Source organism: Silene latifolia, chromosome 10 (genome assembly GCF_048544455.1).
Source record: "Silene latifolia isolate original U9 population chromosome 10, ASM4854445v1, whole genome shotgun sequence".
Taxonomy (NCBI): domain Eukaryota; kingdom Viridiplantae; phylum Streptophyta; class Magnoliopsida; order Caryophyllales; family Caryophyllaceae; genus Silene; species Silene latifolia.
The window spans coordinates 113,346,004-113,363,299 of NC_133535.1; the positions used below are offsets into that span (position 1 = coordinate 113,346,004).

Genomic DNA, 17,296 nt, shown 5'->3' on the forward strand with positions numbered 1-17,296 from the left:
TGGATTTCATTTTTCTTGATTTATTTATATTTTTTTTAGGTTTTTTTGGGGCAGACTCGTAAAATAACATAACCAAAAAAATATCTATTCATTATAGCTATATTGAAAATTTTTATAATGTATTTTTTTTTCAATTATTAGCCCTCATTTCTCATTATAATCTAATTTATATATTAGTTAGTAGATATAACAATGATTTCAATTTCAATAGAATTATATAATTTAAATTATATAATAGAATAAAATTGTTCTAGATGAAAAATAAAAAAAATCTATAGAAATTGAAATAAACTCAACTTTATATTTCCTTTTTTTCTATTTTTTTTTTATATTTAGATAATTAATATCATAAAAGAATAAAATTAATAATCTTAAACTAAGATATAGTTTTTATGTATGTAGAATTTCTATGAGCCCGCTTAGCTCAGAGGTTAGAGCATCGTATTTGTAATGCGATGGTCATCAGTTCGATTCCGATAGCCGACTTTTTCTTATTTTTTTTATCTTTATCAAAGAACAAATAATAATAATAATCAAAGGGTGTCCTTTCTTCAAAAGGTTATTGATCTATACGTAGTTATCGTAGAAATTCCCAATTATAAATAAAAGGAAGGGTTTTTCCATCTGTTGTAATACCCGCTATGTTTAAGGACCCTTTGACCACGGAGGACCCTAGGAGGGGATAGGTGATAGGGTAAGCGAGGATAAGTGACTTATGCAGTTGATTACTTGATACCTGTCGATGTGAGTATCAAAAATAATATTTATAACTTCCGAACTACTACTATAGCTAGTGATAGTACGGGTCGATCCGCAGGGAGGTAGGGAGATAATAGTTGCTTTTAATTTTAGTCTAAGGGTAACAGTTTGAGGAGGTTTTGATTTGAGTTATAACTAAATCTAAATGCGAAAAATAAATAAGCAAGGAATAAAAAAAGGAGTAAGCAAATGATAAAAAGGAGCTAAGATGATCGGTTCACTATAACTGCGATGGCACATAATCCTAGGTAAGTCCGAAATACAGTCGTGTAGGATGGGTATAACATGTCCTCTTGGTCCAAGTTAACTAGTAGCTCCTTTCGGCCTATGCTACTAGTCCCTAGGTCTCACTAATACTAGCCCTCGCCCTGAAAAGTGATTCCTAAAGCCTAAATTACTTATCTTTCGATCTTAGCAATTTAGTCGTCTTAATTCATTAATTAATGCCCTCCCCTCTCTCTCGATCTACGGGTTGGTCAAAACTAAGCATCTAACAAGTCTCCTCTCGGTCTCATTGTTAAATATTGCACTTAACTAATCAAACGATGCTAATCAAACACGGGTCTGATCGATCGACCAACTACCTCAGTCAACCGACCACACGACATAGTCGATCGACCAGTTAAGCCAGTCGATTGACCCTGCCCTAATTCGGGGTCACCTAATCTACACCATCTACGCTATAGCTCCCCTACATCTTAGCAAAGGGTACTTAGCTACTCATGTGAATGATAATAACAACAACAAAATTGATAAAAACTATAAATGAAAACATGATTAAAATTATTAAGCAATAAAAAATGCGATAAAGCAATCAAGGTTTCGGGATCTAACTAGCAATTTCTAGACTAAATAAAGCAATCCAGGTAAACTGTAAATTAAAGAACAAGAATTACCAGAAATAAAGAAGGCAAGAAACGAATCCGAATGCTAAAGATAACTTTATTGAATAAAACTAAACTAATTGAAATCCGATGTAAAACTAAACTAATCTACCGATTTTCTCTCATGCGAGAGAGACCTCCTCTATACTGATGAATGATGTTTTGTTTTTATAGAGAAGTCTCGTAACTTATTCTTAAACCTAATTACAAGTGGGTTTCGGAATTCTAATTTTAATTTGCGTGTCAGAGTCGTGGGGTGGTCGATCGACCGCTGAGACCAGTCGATCGACCAAGGGTGTTGTACAGTAATGCATTCTGACGAATTCTGCAGCGCGCACCTATCTTAAAACAGCTGCCATTTCTTCGTTACTTGGTCAAATCAGGTGTTCTACGTGGCGTTGGAAAGATAAGAGGATAAGCTTTTACCTCCAATTGGAATCACTCGATTATCAGATCTAGAACTCGAGATATAGCAATTTTAAGCAGCCTGCAGTAAACTGTTCAGCATTCTGACAGTCTATAGACCATATAGGCCAGTCTATAGACCACTGTAGCTGGTAATCCGCTTCTGAAACTCTCGCAAATATATCATTTAGGCCTTGAAATGCGCGCCAAGTTCATCTCTCGAGTCACTACTCCATGTCAAATGCAATGTTAGGTACTTAGGGACGGATTCGGCTCGATTTCCGCTGGATTCTTCACATTTCTGCAATATTATACAAAAACACGAAAGTAGACGGAAATAGGGAAAATAGTAGAATAAACTACATAATTGAGCTCTGAAATGCGTGTGAAATAGGGTGCAAAACATCATATAAATGACACGCATCATTATTCGACCTAGTAGAGACTACTCGGCCGAGTAGTGGGAACACTTGACCAAGTAGGGCTTACTCGGCCGAGTATGAGAGTACTCGACCGAGTATAACCGCTGTTGACGCGTTATTATAAAATGCAAGTTCACAAATCCTATTTCTTTTTCGACGGTTCCGTTTCTCTCTAACCCTAATATATCTCTCTCTCACCTATCACCCACTTTTCCCTACACTCCTATCTAGCCTAGACACTAACCATGGAAGGGGATCAGGTTACAAAAGAGGTATGCAAGTAAGGATGTCATCGTTGTCATCGTCGGTTCGCGTCGCTAGGTAAGTAGTTGTTTTCTTATCGTCTTTTAGTAGGTTTCTGGGGTAGTCTTGTAATAGGATCTGGTTACCGTTTGTAGGAATGCGTCTTGGAGTCTTGCTTGGCTAATTGTTGGATGCATTTTCATGGATTGGCGAAAAGGTAGGGTTTCCCTACTCAGTTCCTGTTTAATTGATTTGAGATTGTGTTGTATTGTGTACGATTGATTGTCTGCTGATCATTGTTGGAGCGTTGGTGTTGGTGTGGTTGTGGTGATGGTTGTTGAGTTGATTCACTTGCGGGAGTGGCTTCACACCCTAGATTCACCCTCTGTGGAACCCGCCACAGAAGGGGATGTGCACATTAATGAACAGGGTTATCGCTCATTGATGAGCGGGGCTTAGGTAAGTATTGGATGTGGTCCCCCACTGGTGGCGAGGATTACCTGTTGCGATGGGTAATCTGGCAGGGCTACACACTTCGGTGAGTAGTCGGTTACTGTGTGAGATCGGGAGATCGGAGTTGGATGATGATTAGCTGGTTGCCTTTTGTACTTGTCTTAATTTGATTATACAGTAACTGACCCCGTGTTGTGTTTTCGAAACTGTGGTGATCCATTCGGGGATGGTGAGCAGTTGGTTTAGCAGGTACAGTTGGTCTTGTTGCTTACGGGCTTGGAAGGGAATCGAGTCACCACGCTACCAGAGTAGATGTCCTTGACGCACGAGCTTAGTAGTCATTATAGTTATCACTTTGTATCTTGTTACGTTGTTTTATGTTGTAAAGACTTAAAGTATTTTAATAAATGTTCTTCTATTGTTTATTTGATCTACTACCTCGGGCAACCGAGATAGTAACACCTTCATACACTGGGATGGTCCTTCGTAAGGCATCTTAGTGTACGGGGGTGTTACAAAGTGGTATCAGAACGACGATTGTGGAACCTGAACCAATGAACCAAATGGACATAGGGTGTTAAGTTAAAATGAACCTGGTGTATGTGTGTTGGGAGCCCCTTATGTCGGTTTTGGGTGAGAAGGCGCCCTCATCTCAAAATCTCGGCCCCGATCATGCTTAAGCCAGCCAACGTGGAAGGGTAGATAATATTAGTAGTTGCGTTAAGTGTGTGTGTCATATGTATTTTTTGGCAGTAACTTGTGTGGTAATGTGAGCTTAATGCTTGTGAATGGTTAAGTTTGTGAGTTGTTGGATGAATGATAAAAGGATGACATGATTTGAGTAAGGTAATGGGTGACCAGAAATTTTCGTAATTGAGCATGATAGTGTTCATGCATGACATGTCTTGTTCGTGACTTCCATGGGAATAATGAAGTGTGGTGCGTGTGTAGGAGTGTATAATGAGATGTGTTGATGTAGGTTCATAGCTTGGTCTTACCTGTTGTGTGGTCAAGTTAGTCGTGTGCCTTAGTGTGACGTAAATTGTTTACTACGGTTTTGTGTAAGAAACATGTATTGCTCGTAAATTAACTTAATAACGGTTATATTTTTTGGTACGCCTTGAAGTGATAGAATTAGAGTCTAACGGTAACGAGCTCGATTATATGGAACTCCGAACGTCGTTATTTGTTTTGCAGGTTTGATAATTTGAAATTTCGCTCCTGTTCTGTTGAACTCGACCGAGTATAAGCTATACTCGACCGAGTAGGCCACACTCGGCCGAGTAAAGTGGCACTCGACCGAGTACCCAGGAAGTCAGTTTATACGTGCTACTGACCTCTGGATACTCGACCGAGCAGACCGAATACTCGACCGAGTAGACCATACTCGGCCAAGTAAACCCGATACTCGACCGAGTACCCGTTTATCGTGACTCATTCCGGTTTGCACTAAAAACCCTATAACTCCTTCTTTTCCTCTTATTTCCGCCTCATATCTCCTTCTTTCCCTCATAATTCTTCAAAACTCGTTCTCTCTCAAGACTCTGGGTGTTTGTTGTTGGTGATTGCTTGGGTATTTTCACTCTTGTTTGCTCAAAACCTCAATCAAGGTAAAGAATCTTAACCATTTCTTTAATTTGTTATCAATTTTTGGTAGTACTTGTTCAAATTTCGAATCTCTAGCCTCTATAATCTGAATTTGGTGCTTCTCTTATGATATTTTGGGTTTAATTACTCATGAACATCACCTATGCTTTCACAAAAACGATTTCATGATTAAAATCGCTTCTTCTATGTTACAAAAACTTTTCTAGGGTTTTGCCCTAAGTTGGAATTTGGTTCCTTAGATCGTTTTAGGATGCTCCTTAAAGGATTAGTTGGTGATAAAAATGCTCCTCTTGGATCGTATGATTTGCGTTTGCAAGAAAAATCCGTCTTAAAAGTGTATGGTTTGAAAAACAGTCCGCACTATGATAAGTTTTTGGAAGTATCCTTGTTAAAATTCATATTTTTGCAGCATGCCGAAAGCAAAAGCCCCAGCCAAGAAGCGGACTCGTGCCAATGTTCAATTGGAGACGGGTCAATCTAGCCAAGACCCCGTCGTTCCTCCGGTGGAAGAATATCCATCGATAATCTTTTCTGACTTCAAGCAGCGTATGCCTTTGTAGCTCTGATGAGTCGAACCATGAGACCAACCCGGTGTGTGAACCTCGACATCTTGGAGACTTTGGGGGTTAAGGCGGATATAGTGCATATCTTTGAGACCTTGGGAATGGAAGGGCTTTACCACTTACGAAAGAAGTCCTACCCCTATCTGACCTTGGAATTCTTAAGCTCTTTTGTGTATGACGTGAAAGGGAAGACTGTTTCTTTCCGTCTTATGAATGAGGACCATGAGTTGACCCTTGACGAGTTTGCCGGCCACTTGGGCCTAGAGGCGGAGGAGGAGGAATACCTTAGTGATGTAGCCAAGAACAGTGGGGCACCTCTTTACCTACCTTACCTGACCGGCTGACCTTCTCCTAGTGCTAGTGCCATGCTGATCAATGATGTTCATCATGTATCCCTCGGGATGTTTCTTAGGATGATAACCTGCCTTCTGTACGCGAGGGATGATGTGAGTAAGCCGAATTCTCATGAGGTCATGTTGTTGATGTCTTACCTTAACCTTCATCGGGGGAAGCCTTTTTTACAATAGTGCTCCGGGGGTGGTATGCTCTAGCTTGGACCATATAGCACGGTCTCCGAACCGTCACATTTCATGTGGGGCCATAGTGACCCGTTTAGCCCAGAGACTGACTTACTTTGAGGCTCCGCCTCCATCAGGAGATGAGTTGTTTGAGATCGTACCTACCATGAACGCGAAGTATTGGTGTTACAACAGATGGCTTAGGAAGATGGATGATGGGTCATATGCTTAGAGAGTGAGAGGATCCTCGTGGATGGTACTTCCTGATCCCGATCGCCTACCCGTGATTGACCATTTGGCTCAGTATGACCCAGGGAGTGGTGCACCTAGACCCGGGCCTCAGTATTACTTGGTTGACCCCACCATCCTCCTAGACCTACCTGAGCCTACCACAGTGTCAGAGAGACAGCAGGTTCCTCCCCCACCACGTGAGCGCCGTAGAGTGAGAGCATCTAGGGTGGACGAGGTTGAGACTGAGCCCTCTTACTCCATACCGAGCTTCTACCACCCGCAGTACTCGCCCTACCCCACCGTTCATGACCCCAAGATGCAGGTTAGTGATTTGACTGAGCGGATCTCCACTACCTTGGTGCTCCGTAACATGCATGAGATGGCCTATAACCAGGGTATAGGGACCGAGTTGGCACAGCCAGTTTGGTGGAGGGGACCTGGAGTAGACACAGGCGTCTTCCACAACTATGAAATCGATCCCAGCTTTTAGAGGCCACCAGAGGAGACCGAGTTTGGCTGCCTCGCGGGACCATGGGGAGCCAACTATGGCAACCAGTTAGGTGGAGAAGGCTACTCAGTTGGAGGTTTCCAGGGAGCGAGTACATCAGGAGCTGGTACATCCGGTATGGGTGGTGGTGAGGAGATGGAGGAGGGTCCGGACATGTGATTCTGTAGTAGTTATGGATTTGTTTTCGGTTTGTCGTTGGATACTTTTTATGCTTTTATCGTACTTTTTTTTCTTTTGGATTATTGTAACTGGCCATAAGGCCGCTACTTGCTTGAACGTACTATGTTTGGGATCTTTAGACATGAACTCTTAGTTGGTGGTGGAGTATAATAATGTCTGCAGGTATGACCCTTGGTAATTATGTGCCTAAGTCAGAATTTTTCTTGCTGACCTTGAAAACTCGACCGAGTATAACGGATACTCGGCCGAGTATCGCTTCCTCGACCGAGTACACTAGCATACTCGGCCGAGTACACGAATAATGCACCCATCGTGGCTAGAAATCGTTATAGCCTAAAGTGAATAACCCTTTTGTCCTGTGTATGCTTCAACACTTTCGGACCTTATCTTGAATTACATTGTATATATGATTGTGACATATGAATGATTTTAAAGTACGACGGTGAAAACAATATGAGACGTGATTGTGGGTAATAACGGTAGTTCCTTTTAATCAAGAACAATGGTGTTTTCATACTCCTTGCAATTCTCTAAGTGGGTTGTGTGTATCATAATTTTGTTGGTATATCAGAGTTATCTCCCTGACTTGCACTCATACGGTGGTTGCTTGTATACGTGTGGAGGTATTGTGTTTGCTTTGTACTTCTCATAATTGTTGTTATACTGCTTTCGGTTGACCTTGGTGGATGGGTAGGACGAACTTCGGGGACGAAGTTCCTTTTTAGAGGGGTAGATAATATTGCGATACAAAAGTTCTAAAAGTCCTAACAAGTCGACTAAAGTGCTCTTTGGTGCTTCATCTTCTTTTTATATGTTTCATCTTTTCCTTCTATGTTGTACTTCCATTCATTTAACTTTTATTCTGCGAGTTGTCACAAACTTAATGTTTGTAACCGATGCTAGAATTGGATGCTATATTTGACAATTTGTAGTGGTCGAGGTCTTGTACGTCTTAAGTGTCTTGTTGTGAAACGATAGGCCCTTTCTTATGTTTCGGTCGTTGCGGTTGGGATGTATGGGTTGAACTTCGAGGACGAAAGTAATTTTAAGGGGGGAAGACTATAATACCCGCTATGTTTAAGGACCCTTTAACCGACCCTTTGACCACGTAAGAACCTAGGGGGGGATAGGGGAGAGGGTAAGTGAGAATAAGTGACTTATGCAGTTGATTACTCGACCTAGTAGAGACTACTCGGCCGAGTAATGGGAACACTCGACCGAGTAGGGCTTACTCGGCCGAGTATGAGAGTACTCGACCGAGTATAGCCGCTGTTAACGCGTTATTATAAAACGCAAGTTCGCAAGTCCTATTTCTTTTTCGACGGTTCCATTTCTCTCTAACCCTAATATATCTCTCTCTCACCTCTCACCCACTTTTCCCTACACTCCTATCTAGCCTAGACACTAACCATGGAAGGGGATCGGGTTACAAAGGAGGTATGCAAATAAGAATGTAATCGTTGTCGTCGTCGGTTCTCGTCGCTAGGTAAGTAGTTGTTTTGTTGTCGTCTTTCAGTAGGTTTCTGGGGTAGTCTTGTAATAGGATGTGGTTACCGTTTGTAGGTATGCGTCTCGGAGTCTTGCTTGGCTAATTGTTGGATGCATTTTCATGGATTGGCGATAAGGTAGGGTTTCCCTACTCAGTTCCTGTTTAATTGATTTGAGATTGTGTTGTATTGTGTACGATTGATTGTCTGCTGATCACTGTTGGAGCGCTGGTGTTGGTTCGGTTGTGGTGATGGTTGTTGAGTGGAGTCACTTGCGGGAGGTTCTTTCACGCCCTAGTTTCGCCCTCTGTAGAACCCGCCACAGAAGGGGATGTGCACATTAATGAACAGGGTTATCGCTCGTTGATGAGTGGGGCTTAGGTGGGGATTGGCTGCGGTCCCCCACTGGCAGGGAGGATTACCTGTTGCGATGGGTAATCTGGCAGGGCTACACACTTCAGTGAGTAGTCGGTTACTCTGTGAGATTGGGAGACCGGAGGTGGATGATGATCAGTGATGTGACTCATATTTGAGCATATTTGGTCCCCGAATTAGCCTCATTCCTATGCTTTTTAGTGCATAATTAGGTCATTTACTACCTTTATTTTTCCGTTTTGCATATTCTTTGAGGTTTTGATCCCTTGGTGGGAAAGGAGTGCAAACCTTGCATTTTCATGGCAAAATGGAGCTAAATTGATCAAATTCAATGACCAAGCATCAAAGGGAAGACGATACTAGAAGGCCTATGTAGGAAATAAAGTAGATTAGGCAATGATGAAAGGATCCTTTCATCTCTAACAAGATCCCCGAGGATTGTTAAGGAAAGAAAAGAAGAGAAGTGACTGACAAGAGATCCGAGCGTCTCCCTACCCAAGACGAGCGTCTCCCTGCTGTGATCCGAGCGTCCGGATGCCAAGACGCTCGTCTTGAGGCCAAATGATCCGAGCGTCCCTCCCACAATCCGCTCGGATTCCCATGTAGAACCAACCGTCCCTGCTGCCTAGACGCTCGGGACGAGCAGATTTTCTGGAGACCACCAAAACGGAGATAAGCATCTCCTTGGAGAGGAGCACTTCCTCAACTTTTCTTAAGGGTCTTAATAGTCATTTAAGCCCTTAGTAACCCTAATCTTTTTACCTAATCTCTAGTATAAATACCCCATTGTACTACGTAGATTAGCATGTCATCTTAATCTTATCTTAATCAAGTCCTAATACTCTCTTAATCTTGTAATCAACTCTTAATTTAGCATTAATACAAATCCCATTTCTTAATCTTTCCTCAATTTCTCTATTGTTCATCATTTATTTTGGGTAATTAGAAGATTATTTGGGTTTATTTGGAGGATTGACAACCTTCCATCAATCATCAAGTACTTCTATTATTCTTTGCTTTATTATTTGAAATCATCTTTATAGGTATAATTCTCTCTTAATCCTTTTTAATTATTGTTAATCATCTTCATTTGTTCATCATGTTTTGCCTTGCTTGTATGATTGACAACCTTGTTAGCATGTTAAACTTGATAATGAGTGAGTAGTTACCTTAACTAGGGTTAATGGGGAATTAGGGGAAACCAACATGGGGATTGATTCATGCTTAATCTAATATGTTTTCATAATTAACTTGCTTGCTTGTTGTGATTCCAACTTATGCACATGTTATGTTTGATGAAATGCGAGCCTATGAATCCTTGCATTTTTTTACCCATCACTTATCTTTTCAAAGAGACTTGTAAGACATAAACCAACTCGAGTCTCATTAGACATGCATATAGTTGGATAGGGAGGATTAAGTCGACTTGTAAGTGTTGTACAATCTAATCGATTCGGCTCCGGGACCCAAACCTTCCTAGGGATTGTAAGATATACACTTACTCGATCCCATCACAACAATAATTGCTTGCATCTAGTAGAAAATATTTTTGTATGATTAAATCCCATGAATCCCCTATGAACCCATGACACCCTAGTGCTTTTAATCAATTGTTTACATCTCATTTTAATCATCTTGCTTGCTTTCATTACTTTATTTACATTGTTGATTAGTTTAGTTGATCTCCTACCTCAACCCAAATTGTGACACCCTTAGACACAACCATTTGCAATCGAAAATCCTACATCAATACCCGTCCCTTGGGATCCGACCTTTACTTACCTCTTTACTAAGAGTAGAGTAGTTTGTGAAGTTATAAATATTGTTTTGGTCTAGGTAACTTTTAACGACGAGTAACCGAAAACGAAACACCGACCAATCAGCTGGTTGCCTTTTGTACTTTTCTTACTTTGATTATATAGTAACTGACCCCGTGTTGTGTTTTCAAAACTATGGTGATCCATTCGGGGATGGTGAGTAGTTGATTTATCAGGTACAGTTGGTCTTGTTGCTTACGGGCTTGGAAGGGTATCGAGTCACCACGCTACCGGAGTAGATGTCCTTGACGCACGAGCTTAGTAGTAATCATAGTTATCACTTTGTATCTTGTTACGTTGTTTTATGTTGTAAAGACTTAAAGTATTTTAATAAATGTTCTTCTATTGTTTATTTGATCTACTACATCGAGCAACCGAGATGGTAACACCTTCATACACTGGGATGGTCCTTGGTAAGGCATCTTGGTGTAAAGGGGTGTTACATCTGTGCCCATGACATTTTCACTTTTCCCAACTGTACCCTTGCGTATTGCATAATAGTAATTGTGCCGTTTAACTTTATTAATTATTCCCATCTGTGCTTAAAGTAGTCAAAACCGTCACTTTTGGCCGTTAACTGCCAACATGTCATGCATGGGGCCGACATGGAAGCTTACATGGCATTATATTGACGATTTTTCTTATTTATCGTCTCACTTACGTTTTATCGACTTTTAATTATTTGTAATAACCAAAACTACCCTTATTATTTTCACCGAATTGAGATAATCGCTCCGTCGGCCCGCCTTATACACCATTTTCTGGCCATCACCGCATCACCCAGATTATCCTTCTTCCCTGCCCACAAATCGCCAGTGCCAATTCGAACCATCGTGATACTGTTTCGCGAAAGACTCAACAAGGAAGAACATAACACAACAATAATTTGATATAACATCACACCGTCATACAACGTCAAAAATGCACTTCACACTCGCGGGATTTCTAGGGTTCAAATTCCCCCAATTTCTCCCAAATTCAAATAACCCAGGATTTGTTGAATTAAGAAGGTAACTAACTAAAAAATTAGACAAATAACACAGAAATTGTGAAGAAGATATGTAACCAAGAAACTGACTTGTATAACCCAGAAATTGTTGAGTTCAAACATGAATAACACAAAGTTTGAACTCGGGAATTGAGAAGAAATATTAAAAAAGATGAACAACTATCAAACAAACCCAATTATTCCCAGAAACTTATAGCGGAATTGAAAAGAAGAAAGTGAAGAACTTGTCTAAATTATGAACCCTAGATTCTAAAATTGACGCCTTCAATAAGAATGGAGGTTCAGGGTCTAATATGAAGTAAATGTTTTAGGATTGTGTTAATGAAAATAAAAAGGGTATTTTTGTCATTACATAAAATTAAAAGTCGATAAAACGTAAGTGAGACGATAAATAAGAAAAACCGTCAATATAATACCATGTAAGCTTCCATGTTGGCACCCCATGCGTGACATGTTGGCACTTAACGGCTAAAAGTTACGATTTTGGTTACTTTACTCACAGATGGGAATAACTAATAAAGTTCAAGGGCACAATTAGTATTATGCCTTACGCAGGGGTTCAGTTGGGAACAGTTAAAACTTCAGAGGCACAGATGGAAAAAACCCTAAAAAGAAAGGCAAAGGATTAAGCCTTGGCATAACAAATAATGAAAAAAGACACTTTTATTTACTTATACTTACATAGATTAATACAAAATTAAAAATATAGAATATATAAATGGATTTGTATATCATATATATAATTCACCTTATCTTATTATTCATTGTAATATAATACTTCAGGAGATTTCTTTTCATTTAACATTTAGTTTTAATTTAGGTTTTTTTTAAATGAAATATAAATATATAAAATTAATTTAATTATAAATAAATAAAGAAAGGAGTCTTTATCGCTTTACCGAGGACCTCGTTTCAAAAAAATACGATGTTTAGTGTAATACCCGGTAATTTAATGACATTTTAATGCGTTAATTCTAACAGTTTATAATTTATAATCGTAAATAAGATGGAATAATATAATAAATAATAAGTGAGCCGGGAAGTGATGGTGGGGCGTGTGATAGCTTGGGCCATGTGCTTGGAATTTCCGAGTAATACTATACTATTAATTATATTGTATTTCACAATAATCAATACTATATATTAATTCCAGAAACCAAGGGACTTCAATGTAATTAAAGAAAGTTATACAAATTAATTATACTATATAGTTTTAAATCAATAGCACCGTGTGATGGACCCGATTAAGGGATCTCAATGCAAATATTATATAGTTTGGGTTAAAATTAAATTATATAGAAGCTTGGTAATTTTCCTAAACATGGTCAATTTCCTTAAAATAAAATAATAAATTAAGATGGTCAATTTCCTTAAAATAAAATAATTAATTAAAATGGTTAATTTCAAGGAGACTAAAAGATGGCATGGTAATTTTCCTAAATATTTATAGAACACTAGAAGATGGTCAATTTCTTTAAAATAAAATAATTAATTAGTATAAACATGCACACTTATGGTATTAATTATTATTATTATCATAAAATTGTATATTAAAATTAAAATTCATGCAATTTTATTAAACTTTATAGTTTATTAGATGTATAGAGATGTTAATTATTTAACATACAAAAATATAATAAGTAGGTTATAAATAATTCAAGTTAGATTCCATAATATATAATATTGCATAATTCTTTCGATTTGATTTAATGCATATATATAATATATTTATATAAATATATAATCCTCTTAAAATTGCATGCCTAAGTAGTAAAAGTAATTTAGTTAGTAAAAAAAAGAATTTAGTAACATTGGATATAATTATATGATAGCAATCACTCATTTGAATAGTAAAAGTAACAATATTATCAACGAGATTAGTGATAGTGGTAGAAACAACAATGGGCGCAATAGTGAAAGTAACAATAATAGTGAAATTATCAATATTAATGCGGCAGTAGTGACAGTAACAATAATTATGGCGGGAGTAATGAAATTAACAATGATTACGGGCAAGTAGTGAAATGTTATTACTATTGTTTCATTAATAAGAGTAAAATATTAGCGGGAGTAGTGAATTTGTCTCAAAATTTATTTCATTGTAATTTTAGGATATGTCATAGAAAAATATATTAATGATTAATTTATGCGTTATGCAACTTTAAGTAATTTTATTTAATGAAAAAAAAATTAATGGTAAGTAGAGGTAGCCCGGGCGAAGCCGGGCACCAATACTAGTAATAATAATAATAAGGTAATTAGTAGTAGTTTCCTAATTAATATCTTATACATCCTTAACCTAGCCTATAAATACAAGTTAGACCTGTACCCTAGTTTTTATTCACCAAAATCTGAAAAATAATTCATTAAAGAAGAAGGAAGAGATCTAGAAGAAAAGAAGAAGAATAAGCTTTGTTATCGTTTTAAGGTAAGACCGTCTTATAATATAATTATCTCGCGTTATTCAATTTAATCATCGTTTTAACACCGAATAAACCACCGTGGACTGTGCCATTGACCCTAGAACTTTCCGTGAACCACCGTGACTTTAGTAGGACCGCCCTTGACCGTCGTTGACCACGGGTTTGGTGTATATGGCGTCTTAAATGAGGGTGTCGCGTGGGTTTAAGACGGGTTTATAACCGTTGTTTTGAATCAACTTGACTTGGGACTGGGTTGGTTGGACTCGTGGTGGTTGGGCGACGCTAGGGGTGGTTATAGAGTGGTTGTTGTTGGTGGTTTGTGCGGTGGTCGTCGGGAATTGGTTATATTGTTGGTGTTTGTTGATATTTGTCTTAAATAGAATATGGGATGGTTGTACCTTGGCCGTAGCTTGACCTGGGGAATGGTGGCAGTTGGTGGAACCACCATGGGTCAAAGGAGACCACGGTGGTTGCCACTGGTTGTGTTGGTGGTGGTTTAAGAGTTGCTGGTTTTGTTGTTAGGTGTCGGGTAGAGGACTGTTAGGGCGCAAGTTTTTGGGGCTGTTGGTGGTGGTGGTTTGACTGGTGGTCAAGGGGTGTTTGAGTGCGTGTTATAGTGGGCTTATGGTGGCTGTGCAGGGTGGTATCAATGGTGGTTATGGGTAGTCGGTTTAAGCGAGTTTACGCTGGATGTTGAACACAGTTTCAAACCGTGTTTGTGTGGGTAATGTGGGTTTGATTGTTGACGGGGTTCACTCGGGTTATGGGTAATCGGGTTATGGCTTTAATAAAACAGGTTTTTGTATTATAACTGAATGGGAATATAATTGACGTAATTAATTTATAATTAATTCAATTGTATTACATAATTAGTAGATAGTAATTTATAATTATTATATATCTTAGGTGACGGTTACGTTGAAGGAATTCTTTTAAATCGGATTTTAGCTGCATTAATTGGATTTGCTGAAAAGGTAGGGATAAATCCTACTCAACTCTCATATGTGTTCTGTGTATGTTCTTGTATGTTATTGTAGATGTTATATTAAGATGAATTGTTTACATATTGATATTGTTTTAATTGTTGGAAGGGGAGAAATTATATTATGCTTTGTTGTTATTCTTATTATTGTGGATGTGGATTTATGACGAGATAAGATTAATTACTATTGTTGATTGTTGGTATGAATGTGGAATTGTGATAGGAGGTATTGTGATCAGATGTACGTTGTTAAGGGGATTGTACTCTAGGATGAACTGTAATATGTACGTTGTTGAGGGAGGGGTACTATTGCAGAGGAAAGGCGGTACGTTGTTAAGGGAGAGGTACCATGGTGATATGAGCACGTTGTTAAGGGAGGTGTGCCATGTCATAAGACGGAGCACGTTGTTAAGGGAGTGGTGCCATGTGTATGAAATTGAATTATCTATTGTTAATTATTGTTGTTAATATTTATCCCTACTCAACCATTGGGTTGACCGTGTATTCGTTAAACACCTGTGATGAACCAATTATTGGGGATCAGATTGACTGACAGGTACTTGAGTTAGCTGGCTTGGGAGCTCATGGGGATGCGTGAGGATTTCGGCCAGTCTACCTAGAAGTCTAGATCACATAATTTTAATATTTCAGTTTATTAAATTCCGCTGCGAGTTGTAATAAATTTTATTTCAAGATTATTTAGTTTGGGTTAAATTGTAATAAAAATTTTATTCACTAAATTTTAATCTAAAGTAATATGGTTTGTTGTACTTTGTTATTCACTACCTTGGACAACCAAGATGGTAACGCTCTCATTTACTTGGGAGGCCTAGCTAAAGACTCCTGAATAAATGAGGGTGTTACATTTACGGGCTTTGTCTGGACTAACAAATAAAAAGCCTAGAACCGGAAGTGATCTTAGAGCCTAATCACATTATGGGAAAAAAAATCTCAATATCGTATTCGTCTAGAAGCAAAACAAAAATTGGGTTTTCATTACGGTATTACAGAACGATAATTACTTAAATACGTTCGTATCGAAAAAAAGCGAAAGGGTCAACATGGCAGGTTTTTACTAAAATTACTTAAAATGCGTTTGGATAACATCCTTTTTCGATTGGGCATGGCTCCGACTATTCCTAGAGCCCGCCAATTAGTTAATCATCAACAAATTTTAGTTAATGGTCGTATAGTCGATATACCGAGTTATCGTTGCAAACCCCAAGATACTATTACGACAAAGGATGAACAAAAATCCAGAGCTCTAATTCAAAATTTTATTGATTCATCCCCCCTTGAGGAAGTGCCCAAACATTTGACTCTTGACCCATTTCCGTATAAAGGATTAATCAATCAAATAATAGATAGGAAGTGGGTCGGTTTGAAAATAAATGAATTGCTTGTAGTAGAATATTATTCTCGTCAGAATTAGCCTTAACTAAAAAATAAATCGAAAGGGTTCGAATAATCCGGCCCCTTTCAAATTGACTTAAGGATTAAAATCAGGGGTTTGATAGGAATTTTATCCCACTCATAATATTCTTTCCGATCTCAAATCTAACTGTTATGTTTTAATAATGCTATTTAATTTCTTGTTGTTTGATATCTTACAGTTAGGAATGTTGGTAAATTAGGTTTTTCAAGTACGGAAAGAGAGGGACTCGAACCCTCGGTAAACAAAAACCTACATAGCAGTTCTAATGCTACGCCTTGAATCATTCGGCCATCTTTCCTATTGTTTTATTATGACTAAAAAACCAAAAATAGCGAGACGTTAAAATTAAAGATTAATACTATATTCAATTTTTACTTGGATAGGCATGACCAACCAGATAATTCTATATATTCTATAACTAATAGATAGATAAGTTTTTATAAAAGAGCTTTGCTCGAAGGATTCAATTTAAAAACATGTTTTTTCTTGTGAAAGTATAAACATGGATAATATATTGAATGCTTGATTCATATTTGTTCATATGATGTTCCTTTCCTTTACTTTAAAATTTAATTATAAATGAAATCGTATAGATAAATATCTGAATATACCTATACCTACTTGATTAAATCACCAAATTGGAACAAATTAACTGATTGATGAGTTTAGGTTTTTCAGGCTACGTATGATTAATGGATAATCTTCGACCGCGGTTCGATTTATATTTAGATGTATATACTAGAATTCCGTAACTTAAAAAAAATGCCTTTTCGAGGAATAGTTCCTCCCTTACTACATTTTATATTGGATGAATTTGAATGTGATTCCCTTATTTCTTATTAATTCTTGAATAAATAAGTCAAAAATAAAAAATAAAATAATATATAATGTAAGTAGAAGTTTTTTTTATCTTTATTTATTTTTTTTGGAACTGAACATGTTTTTATGTTATTTCGTATTGTACAAATCCTTTGCTTGGGAAATCTTTTTTCCA

At 38.0% G+C, this 17,296-nt stretch overlaps 2 non-coding genes across 2 annotated transcripts; one reads left to right on the top strand and one right to left on the bottom strand.

Annotated features, from left to right (window-relative positions):
* Positions 1-413: 413 nt before the first annotated feature.
* On the top strand, positions 414-486 carry TRNAT-UGU (transfer RNA threonine (anticodon UGU)). The gene has a single exon. It is a non-coding gene; the product is annotated as a tRNA-Thr (tRNA).
* A 16,027-nt stretch (positions 487-16,513) lies between these two features.
* On the bottom strand, positions 16,514-16,600 carry TRNAS-AGA (transfer RNA serine (anticodon AGA)). The gene has a single exon. It is a non-coding gene; the product is annotated as a tRNA-Ser (tRNA).
* Between the last annotated feature and the right edge of the window lie 696 nt (positions 16,601-17,296).